The following is a 12,525-nucleotide window of genomic DNA, read 5'->3' on the forward strand; positions in this document are numbered from 1 at the left end:
GCATCAAATTTCCTGAACCTCCAGATTGTGGATAATAAATCAAGGGCCTTCCCAGCCTCAGTAATCAAGTTCTGACTGAAGACTGTATGTGATGACACATCTTCTGTCTTGGTTGTACCTTCATGTACACAGTTAAAAGGTACTCAGAGTTGTTTCTGTTTTCCTGGCTAGACTCTGATTAATATAAGAGTTTATAAGTGATCCATCAAGATGGTGGAGAAGAGGAAGTGGAGCTTACCTCCTTCCAATGAACACATCATAAATACATCTATATGTGGAACAATTCTTACTGAAAACTAACTGGAAACTGGGAGAAGGACTCATGTACAACCAACAGAAGTGTTGTAAGAAAAGATATATACATAATCCAGTAGGGAGGGAAGAAGAATGACTGGGTTTGGATCTGTGCCCCTGGGAGGGGACTCAGAGGAAAAAGGAGATTGCATGGGTGGACACCTGTCTTAGGGATTGAGTGGACTGAACGACAGACTAGGTGTCCCAGTCCTAGGGATCCCTAGGACTAACAGGAGAGCTATGGGAAGCCTGAACTCAGCTCCTGAGGAGCTCTCGTGTGCTTGAAGCCCTGGGGCAGGAGAAAAGAGGTCTGCTTTAATGGCTGCCAGGTTTCCCAAGCAAACACTCCAGCTCCACTCACTCCATGACACATCATAGCATGGGACTGGAGAGAAGACTTGGCTGTGAGACACACAGCCAACCCAGTCATGGGTGGGGCTGTGGCTGCCATTGTTGGCATTTACTCAAATAGCACATCAGAAGCAGCCAGATCTCTGACAGTGGCCCCTCCACTACATACACGCCTAGAGTCCAGGAGGGCCTTGTCTACCTGCAGTGCAGCTCCACAAGATGGGGGCAGCAGGACTTCCCTGGTGGTACAGTGGTTAAGAATCTGCCTGCCAATGCAGGGGACACGGGTTCAATCCCTGGTCCGGGAAGATCCCACATGCTGTGGAACAACTAAGCCCGTGCACCACAACTACTGAGCCTGTGCTCTAGAACCCACATGCCACAACTACTGAGCCCATATGCCACAACTACTGAAGCCTGTGCACCTAGAGCCCATACCCTGCAACAGGAAAAGCCACTGCAATGAGAAGCCCATGCACTGCAAGGAAGAGTAGCTCCCGCTCACTGCAACTAGAGAAAGCCCACATGCAGCAGCGAAGACCCAGTGCAGCCAAAAATAATAAATAAATAAATTTATTTTTTTAAGAAAAAGATGGGGCAGCAAAGGCTGAGGGCAGTGATGGGCTGTGAGGGACAAAGGGTACTTGCACCCAAGGCTGCATGTGAGCAGAGCAAGGGAAACAATTGTGGGCACCTGCACAGGCAGCACTTGCTTCAGCTCTCCTTCAATCTGGGCAAGTGTCCTGATGAACGGAGAAGGGAAAACACACTTAAAAGGAGCGGAGCCAACTTGGGCCTGACCCTCAGGGCTTCTGCTCCAGCAACTTAGTATCAGACCTTGCCCCTGAGAGGGTGGTGATAATCGCTGAGAAGGGAGGAAGTCCCAACTAACACCCAGCTCCAGCTCTAGCCACTCCATCTCCAACCCCACTCCCTATCAAGGTGATAGCTGCCAGCAGATGCTGAGGCAAGACATGACTTTCATCCGCGTCAAATCCAGCTCCCCAACCAAAGGAATTAGTCATATGCAGCCTGTATAGGAACACTTCCACATAAGAACATACCTTCAAGATCACCATAGGTAGCCGTTTCACCTAAATTCATAGAGGCAGAGAAAGTTAAGCAAAATGAAAGGCAGAGAAACTACTCTCAAGTGAAAGAGCAAAAGAAAACCACTGAAAAATTAGTGAAACAGAAATAAACAATTTACCAGATAAAGAAATGAAACCATTGGTGATAAAAATAGTAACTGAATTATGAGAAAGGATAGATGTGCACAGTGATAATTTTAACAAGGAACTAGGAAATATAAAAAAGACCCAATCAGAAATGAAGAATTCAGTAGCTGAAATATAAAATACAATAGAAGGAACGAGTAGCAGACTAAGTAACACAGAAGAATGCATAAGTGATCTGGAAGATAGACTGGTGGAAATCACACAATCAGAACTGCAAAAAGAAAAAAAAATTTTTAATGAAAACTGTTTGAGAGATCTCTGGGATAAAATTAATCATACCAATATTTGCAATGTAGGTGTCCCAGGAGGAGAGAAGGGGGCATTGAAACTGTATTTGAGGAAATTATGGCTGAAAACTTCCCAAATCTGATGAAAGAAACTGATATCCAGGTACAGGAAGCACAGAATGTCACAAACAAGATGAACCCAAACAGACCCACATAAAGACATATCATAGTCAATATGGCAAAATTAGAGAGTATTCTAAAGGCAGCAAGAGAAAAACAAAGAGTCATACACAAGGGAATCCCCATCAGGCTATAAGCTGATTTCTCTTCAGAAAATTTACAGGCCAGAAAGAAGTGTCATTAAATATTCAAAGTGCTGAAAGGGAAAAGCCTACATCCTAGGATACTCTAACCAACAAAGTTATCATTTAGAATAGGAGAGATAAAGAACTTCTCAGATGAGCAAAAACTAAAAGAGTTCATCAATATTAAACCTACTCTGTATTCAGTTTCCTCACAGTCTTGACTACAAACGTATCTCCAGCTATATCCTCCTTCAGATTTCTCACTCCAGTTTCTATTTTACTCAATATTTGGTGAATGTTTTGTGATTTCAGGTCTTCTTGGCTCTGCTCATTTTGACTGAGTTAGTGATAAGAGTCTGTATAAGAATGATGTGTAAAGTCAGACCACAATTTTTCTAGCATATATCTGGTAATAGGTACAACTTGTTTCCATTTCTCAGTTATTATAAATAATTCTGTCTTGAACATTTGTGTACAGGCTTTTGTGTGAACATATGTTTTCATTTCTCTTGGATATATATCTAGGTGTAGAATTGCTTGGTCATATAGTAACTACCAGATTGCTTTCAAAAGCAGATGTACAATTATATACAATTCCTACTTGTCTACATCCTCTCTAGCACTTGTAACTGTCCATCTTTTATTAGTCATCCCAGTGGGTGTGAAGTGGTATCACTGTGATTTTTATTTGCATTTCCCTATTGACTACCGACATTGAACATTTTTATGTGTCTTATGTCTGTATATTTTCTTTGGAGAAATATCTATTCAAATCTTTTTCAATTTTTCAATTGAGTTATATGCATTTTCACTGTTTTAATGTAGGGGCTTTCCATTTCTGATAACAGACTAATAATCTAGATACCCTAGATAATTAGCCTGTTATCAGAAACATGACTTGCGAATATTTTCTCACATTCAGTGAATTGTCTTCACTTCTGGATAGTGTCTATTGAAACATAAAGATTATTAGTTTTGATGAAGTCCAGTTTATTTTTTCTTTTGTAGCCTGTGCTTATGGTGTCATATCTAAAAGACTACTGCTCAATCTAAGGTCATGAAGACCTATGCATAGGTTTTCTCTTAAGTTTTATAGTTTTAGCTGTTACATTTAGATATTCAATATACTTTAATTTTTGTACATGGTGTGAGTTAGGAATCTGATTTGATTCTCTTGCATGTAGATATCCATAGACCCTCAATTCTATTCCATTGACCTGTATGTGTATCCTTATGCCAGTACCACATTGTCTTGATTACTGTAGATTTGTAGTGGGTTTTAAAAACTCATACAGATATGAGTCCTCCAACTTTGATCTTCTTTTTCAACAGTATTTTGACTATTTGAGCCCCCTTGCATTTTTGTGTGACTATTAGAATAAGCTTATCCATTTCTGCAAAAAATGGCAGTTGGAATTTTGATCAATTCTGGTTAGATCAATTTAGGGAGTACTATCATTTTAAGATTTAGTATTAAATCTTCCAATTCATGAATTGAAGATGTCTTTCCATTTATTTAGACTTTATTTAATTTCTTATAATGATGCTTTGTAGTTTTCAGTGTACAGCCTTGTACTTTTTTATTAACCTTATTCCTAGGTATATTACTCACTTTGATGCAGTTGTAAATGGAACTGTCTCCTTAAATTCATTTTTGGATTATTTATTACTAGCATATAAAAATAAAATTGATTCTTGAATACTGATCTTGTATCTTGAAATCTTGCTGAATTCATTTATTAGCTCTATGTTTTCTTTGTGGATTCCTTAGGATTTTCAATATACACAATCACATAATTTACAAATAGAAATTATTTTACTTCTTCATTTCCATTCAGAGTGCCTTTTACTTCATTTTCTTGCCTAATTCCCCAGGCTAAACCTTTCACTACAGTGTTGAATAAAATTCCTGAGAGTGGACATTCTTGTGTTGTTCCTAATCCTAGGGGAAAAGTTTTCAGTCTTTTACCATTCAATATAATATTTGCTATGTTTTGTTTTGTTTTGTTGTAAATGTCCTTTCTAACACTGAGGGAATTCTATTCTTCATTTTTTGAGTTTCTTAATCATAAAATGGTGTTGGATTTTGTCAAATGATTTTTCCGTGTCTACTGCAATAATTATGTGGTTTTCATCCTTTATTAATATGTTGTATTGCATTAATTGATTTTTGTATATTGCACAAACTTTGCATCCTGGGATAAATCCTAATTGGTCACATTTACTTTGAGTGCTGGAACAAATTACCACTCATTTACTGGCTTCAAACATCACAAGTATATTATCTTATAATTCTGTAGGTTAGAAGTTCAACATGAGTCTCACTGGGCTGAAATCAATGTATCAGCAGGACTGCATTTCTTTCTTTCTGGAGGCTCTAGAGAAGAATTTGTTTACTTGAATTTTCCATCTTATAGTGGCTGCCCATATTTTTTGGCTCATGTCACGCTTCCTTTATCTATAAGCCTGCAACAGTGGGTTGAATCTTTCTTATATAATGTCATTCTTGACTGTACTTCTATCATCACATCTCTTTCTCTGACTCTTCAGCCTCTTTCTCCTACTTTTTTGGACCCTTGTGATTACATTTTATACCTGGACATTTATTCCTATATCCTCCAGTTATAACAATTTTGGTGCATAAATATTTATTCAAACCTAGAGTAATTAATGAATGAAATAATAAAACATTCATTCATTTATTTTTTATTTCCTACTTACTACAAAATGTAAAGAGATAAATACAAATTTTGAAAGGCATGATAAATTAGCATTTCATGAAACAAAACCAAAAAAATAAAATGTGTCTCTGTAGACAGTGTATAGTTGGAGAATGGTGGTGTATTTATTCTCCAATCTTTCCCTTTTGACTGGATCCACTTATATGTAATGCAATTTAATATATTTGATGTAATTACTGATAAGGTCAAATTCATCTCCCATTTTGCTGCTTGTTTTCTATTTATCTCATGCCTTTCTCTTGCCCTATTCCTCCATTACTACAATCTTTTTTGTTAAGTTGGTATTTTCTTCTGTATTATTCTAATTTCCTTGTTTATTCTTTTACTCTATTTTTAAAGTTATTTTCTTATTGGTTGCCCTGGGGTTGAAAATTAACCCTTAATTTATAACAATCTAGTGCAGTTTAACACCAATTTAACTTCAATAGTTTACAAAACTTTACTCCTATATAAAAACGTTGTTTCTCTTCTCCATTTTGTTGCTGCACAAATTACTTCTTTATACAATGTAAGCCCATCAACACTGATTTATAATTACTGCTTTATAAAGTTGTCTCTTAGGGGCTTCCCTGGTGGCGCAGTGGTTGAGAGTCTGCCTGCTGATGCAGGGGACACGGGTTCGTGCCCCGGTCTGGGAAGATCCCACATGCCGTGGAGCGGCTGGGCCCGTGAGCCATGGCCACTGAGCCTGCGCGTCCGGAGCCTGTGCTCCGCAACGGGAGAGGCCACAACAGTGAGAGGCCCGCGTAACGCAAAAAAAAAAAAAAAAAAAAAAAAAAAAGTTGTCTCTTAAATCAGATTATATAAATAAGAGTACAAATAAGAAATTACATTAATACTCCCTTTTGTATTTACCTATGTAGTTACCTTTACTGGTGCCCTTTATTTCTTTATGTGGATTCAAGTTATGGTGTGCTGTCCTTTCATTTCATCCCAAGGGATTATCTTTAGTATCTATTTAATGACAGGTGTGCTAGTGATAAATTTAGTTTATAGCTAGATTTAGTTTATGAAGGAATGTCTTAATTTCTTTTGCATTTTTGAAGGATAGTTTTGCTGATATTGAATTCTTTCTTGACAGGCTTTTTTTCCCCAGCACTTAGAATATGCAGCTTTTCTAATTTCTGGCCTCCATTGTTTGTTTGGTTTTTTGTTTGTTTGTTGGTTTTTACTGGAAATCAAAAAAAATATGTATCTATTCATTCAAAGAGAATATATTCCATATAACAATAATTGGAAACAAAAAATGAAAAAATAAAGAAAAAATAGAAAGCATTAAATAAGAAAATTGAATCTATTAGTAATGACTGTCCAGGAATTGGGTAAAATTACATTTGAAAAGACAGATTTCCAGATTGGATCACAAAGCAAAAAAACTTTTTATACAATTTTTAAATGTTACTGTCCATTTACAGTTATTACAAAATATCGGCTATATTCCTGATGTTGTGCAATACATTCTTGAGCCTATTTACACCCACTAGTTTGTGTCTCCCACTCCCCCACCCCTATATTGCCCTTCCCTCCCACCACTCCACTGGTAACCACTAGTTGGTTCTCTATGTCTGTGAGTCTGTTTCTTCCTGTTTATATTCACTAGTTTGTTGTATTTTTTTAGATTCCGCATATTAGTGATATCATACAGTATTTGTCTTCCTCTGTCTGACTTATTTCACTTAACATAATGCCCTTCAAGTCCATCCATGTTGCTGCAAATGGCAAAGTTTCATTCTTTTTTATGACTAAGTAGTATTCCATTGTATATATATATAGCACATCTTCTTCATCCATTCATCTGTTGAGGGACACTTAGGTTGCTTCCATATCTTGGCAACTGCAAATAATGCTGCTATGAACATTGGGGTGCATGTATCTTTTCCAATTAGTGTTGTTGTTTTCTTCAGACATATACTCAGAAGTAGAATTGTTGTGTCATATGGTAGGTCTACTTTTAGTTTTTTGAGAAAGCTTCATACAATTTTTCACAGTGGCTGCACCAATTTGCATACCCACCAATGGTGTACAAGGGTTCCCTTTTCTCCACATCCTCACCAACATTTGTTATTTGTGGTTTTTGATGTTAGCCAACATACTTGTGAGATGATATCACATTGTGATTTTGATTTGCCTTTCCCTGATGTTTAATGATGTTGAGCATCTTTTCATGTGCCTGTTGGCCATCTGTATTTCTTCTTTGGAAAAATGTCTATTCAGTTCTTCCTATTTTTTAATTGGTTTGCTTGTTTTTATGATGTTGGGTTGTACAAGCTGTTTATATTTGTTGGATATTAACCCCTCATAGGTTACATCATTTGCAAATATTTTCTTCCATCAATAGTTTGTCTTTTCATTTTGTTGATGGAGTCCTTTGCTGTGCAAAAGCTTTTAAGTTTAATTAGGTCCCATTTGTTTATTTTTGCTCTTATTTCCTTTACTTTAGGAGACTTCAGATCTAAAAAAATATTGCTGCAATTTATGTCAAATAGTATTCTGCCTATGTTTTCCTCTAGGAGATTTATAGTATCTGGTCTTACATTTAGGTCTTCAATCCATTTTGAGTATATTTTTGTATGTGGTGTTAGAGAATGTTCTAACTTTATTATTTTACATGTAGTGGTCCAGTTTTCCCAGCAACACTTACTGAAGGGACTTTCTTTTCTCCATTGCATACTCTTGCCTCCTTTGTCATAGATTAATTGAGCTTAAATGCATGGGTTTATTTCTGTGTCCTCCATTGTTTATGATGAGAAAGTAGCTGTTATCTTATTGAGAATCCCTAATCATTTGTCTCTTGTTATTTTCAAAATCCTTTCTTTGCTTTTGCCTTTGAAAGTTTATTAAGATATATCTAGGTGTGGATCTCTGAATTCCTTTTTCATCAAATTTTGGAAGATTGTTATTATTACTTCAAATGCTCTTTCTTCTCCTTTCTCTCTCCACTACTTTGGGACTACCATTATGCATATGTTGGTATTCGATGATACCCTACTGGTCTCTGGAGATCTGTTCATTTCCTTTCATTTTTGTCCTTCTGTTTCTCCAACTAGAAAGCCTCAACTGACCTATATTCAAGTCAAATATGCTGTTTACCAGCTCAAATCCACAGTTGAACCCTTCTAGTAATTTTTTTTTTTTTTTTTTTGGCTGTATGTGGGCCTCTCACTGCTGCAGCCTCTCCCATTTGGAGCACAGGCTCTGGACACGCAGGCTCAGTGGCCACGGCTTATGGGCCCAGCTGCTCCATGGCATGTGGGATCTTCCTGTACCGGGGCACGAACCTGTGTCCCCCACATCGGCAGGTGGACTCTCAACCACTGCGCCACCAGTGAAGCCCCCTTCTAGTAAATTTTTAATTTCAAATATTATATTTTCAATTTCAGAATTTCTATTTAGTCTTTTTAAAATATAATTTCTATCTCTTCATTGATCTTTTCTATTTGGTGAGAAATCACTCATACATTTTTTCTTTTGATATTATTTTCTTTAGTTCTTTGAACATATTTAAATAGCTAAATTAAAGTTTTGTCTACTAAATTCACATTTGGTCTTCCTTGGTGATATTTCCACAAGGATTACATGAAAACAGACTTCTTTTTTGCCCTCTCGGGAACATACTTTCTCGATTTTTGTACTTAACTTTTTGTTAAAATGGGCATTGTAAGTAATATAATGTGGCCACTTTGAAAATCAGTTTGCAAAAAGCACCAGTGTTTTGTTGCTGGTGTTTGTTTATATCGTTATTGCTTCTGCTTGTTGTTTGTTTAGTGACTTTCCTGAAGTAAGTTTGCAAAGTCTGTGTTCTTTGTAGAGTGGAGCCACTAAAGCCTCAGCTTTAGTCAGCTAATAATTGGACATAGATTTCTTTAAGTACCTGTAACCACTAAGTTTTCAGCTTTTCCCAAAGGACTCTGTGTCTGTTGGGGCATGCCTTTAACACTCAGCCTGGCAGTTTACAACTCTGCCTTAACCCTCACTTCCTTCTTGTGCAGACCTCAAGGTCAGCTAGAGGTAAGAGTGTAGGGCCATCTCAGGTCTTTGCCAAGCATGCACATAGCCTTACCTATGAACACAGATCTATGCATATGAGGGAACTTCTGGATTCGTAGGAATATTTCAGAAATTTTCAAAGCTTCTCTGGATATTTCCAGAAGCTTTTCCTTTTACATTTTTGATCAGCCTGTCTTTTGTCCCAACTGTTATCACTATCTCAGGCAATTGCCTCTGATTGCTTTCAACAAATGCTCCCCTGGAGAAAGTGCTGCTTATACTGGATAAGCTCCGAGTCAGATCAAATAACGACAAGTCTTGTAAGTGGTATTTTCTAGGGAACTGCCATACAGGTCAAATAATGACAGCTGAGAACGGAGGTTTGAAGGACCTCCAACCCCATACACACTCTCCAGTGGCTGCTAGACTGCTGGTTTTCGATGAGACTATATGGCTCTTGGTTTTCAAGGCTACCACAGAGACAAAAAGGATGGGGATAGGGTAAGTTAAAACACCACAAATCTCATTGTTCTTAACAAGATTGAACAATTTTTCTTGAATAAATGCTCACAAGAATGTTGAAAGCCTTTGGTTAATTCACAGAGTTCTGGAAATGTTGATTTTGTCCATTTTTCGAGGGTTCTCATTGTTTTTATGAAAAAGAATTCTCAAAAGTTTTTACACCATCATTCCCATCGATGTCACTTGTTTTCTATAGAGATACTAGATGATGGTACTCTGCAGCATAACATTCTAATCTTAAGAAACTTTTAGAAAAACTTTTCATCAAATCCTTGTGGAGAGTATACAGAAATATGAGCTGGATAATAGTACAATTAAGCAGATTCACAGTAAGGCAACTATATTACCAATGAGTTGATCAATAAATTGGCTTAAGACTAGAAGGAGTTCTCCAGTGGCTCAGATTTTTGTTTTATGTCATTCAGCTGTTTCTGAACAATTTGGATAAATATAAAGAAGATTTTTAAATCAAATTTTCAGAAGTAATTTTAGATGAGGTATTTTGTATTTTTTAATATTTTGATGGGCTGAAACACTGAGTAACAAGACCCAATGTACAGTCCTGATTTTGTCTTTTAGAATTTAATTGCCTTTTGCATATTAGGGGAAGAAATTTAATAGCAATCTATAATAGAAAAGGAAGAAGAGAGAAAAAGAAGGAAGAAAGCAGTTTTAGTTGACCACTGAAATACTATGTGTTAACAATAGGGCACACTTATGGCTGGTGTACACAAACATATATACACACAACTGCACTCATAAATATTAATTATTAATTAATTCAAACGATTTTTTTGAGTACATAATATATGTGATCTACTCTGTTAGACACTGAAGACAGATACGTGGGAAAATATATGGCTTTGTCCTCAGTTATCACTAAAAATAGAAATAAATGAAAACAAATCATAAGACAATGCATTATGTATTATATCACAGATAAGCACAAAGTGGTAAGGGAATACTCCAACAGAATGATTAATTCTGTTTGAAAGGAAAAGTTTGGTGAGTAAGTAGATTTTAAGAGGCACACAAGAGTTTAAAGAGGATTCCAGGGACTAGAAATAACTTTGTATGTATTATTTACTATGTGTTTGGTGCTGGAGTAAAAAATAATAAAACAGGAATTTCTTGGCTTTGATGATCACATTCTAGTGAGACACCCCTCACCAGCCGAAAGAACTCCCTAATTTCCTCCAAGTGTAAATTTGCTGAAGGATCTTAGTCAGTTATTAATTTGGCAAAAGCACCTCTGTGGATGACTTCTCCCAGCTTCACAGTGGTGAAAAGGAAATCTTCAATTCATGCTATGACAAGTTCTATGGAAATATACTTGGGCATTATTCAGTGAATTAGAGACTAACAAAAAAGATTAGAGTCTTATGCATCTACTCATAAAACTCTAATATGAAGTCAGAATCATCATCAGACTTTTAATTAAAGCTTGGAAAGTAGTTCTACCTCTATAATATACTGGATTCCTCTGAACTTCTTACTACACAAGCATTTTTTCATTGAATTACTATAGCAACTCTGTGCACTGAAAAAGATTTATAATATCACAGATTGGATGACAGATAATGGTTAAAGCTAAAGATAATAAATAATTATTGGTACCATTTGGACTCTTTGAAAAATGTCCTTTTAAGGAGTGCATTTCAGAATCCTACAAAAATGGAATTCATGCAAAAAAATAAAAATGTTAAATTTAAATTAGATGGGACCAAAGATACTAATTTTAATTCACAAGGGGGCTATAGATCTTATTTAGTATCAACTGACACAAAATTATAAAACAGGATGGTTTTTCAGATAAACATCTACATTGATGAAATAGAATAAGTTCTCTATTAATCTCTTCATGTCAAAGATAGTAAATGCCACCAAATCTGAGTTATGAGGTCACTCTAATAAATTTTCCACTTTTCAACTGAGAAGTCTGATTACTATTGACACTGGAACACATTATACTCAATGTGAAAAAACACAGTGATTGTACATGCATATTGTCTATGTATTCTATTCAGGTCTTTCTGCATTAATGGAAAGTGAGTTAATAATATAAAAATGTTAGTGGATGATTTTGTAAAGATATTAGGTTTGATGATCATTCTAAACCTGTAACAGCATGTTTTTTCCTGATGCCTGGCTCTTCCCTGAGGAGGGAGGGAAGATAGACCAGAATATCTATACACAGTTTTATCAGTGTTTCTCATAGAAACAACTTATAGGAATAGGACAGAATTCCAAGAAAAAGAGTTTTAAGGGGGGTAGTTGTAGCAAATGCACTTAAATATTTGCCAAATGCCTACAAAATACAACACACATTTTACGCATAGCACTTTACATACACCCTATTTTAATTCACAACAAATGCTCTAAAAGGATTCACTCCATTTTCCAGATAAGAAAACTGAGTTAAATGTCTTGCCCAAACTGCAATCTCTCTATACTATTTCCATACTATCACTCAATTGACAGAAACTTAGGGGAAAAAGTTAAATTGAGCCACTAAAAAGAGAGGATCTAGAGCAGACTGAAAGCTAGAGAGGTGCAAATAATATCAACATGAACAAGGACATGTTATACTGTGTGGTAAAGATAAGTATATGTATGTGTGTATCCAGTCCGAATTATCACCAGAAGTTTAGACAACTGCTTACTAAGTGTTATCTCTATTTATCTAATCTATATCAATCTCTACCTAATATATCTAAGCTATCAATTTCTGTCTAATATTCTCTAAGAAGGACAATCTTCACATGCTAAAAACTGAATTAATTTTTCCCCATTCTTCCTATCCTATGCCACTCAAACCCTCTACTCACTTAGTGACTGACACAAGGAAGGGTACAAGTGT

Source organism: Hyperoodon ampullatus, assembly GCF_949752795.1.
Source record: "Hyperoodon ampullatus genome assembly, chromosome: 7".
Taxonomy (NCBI): Eukaryota; Metazoa; Chordata; class Mammalia; order Artiodactyla; family Ziphiidae; genus Hyperoodon; species Hyperoodon ampullatus.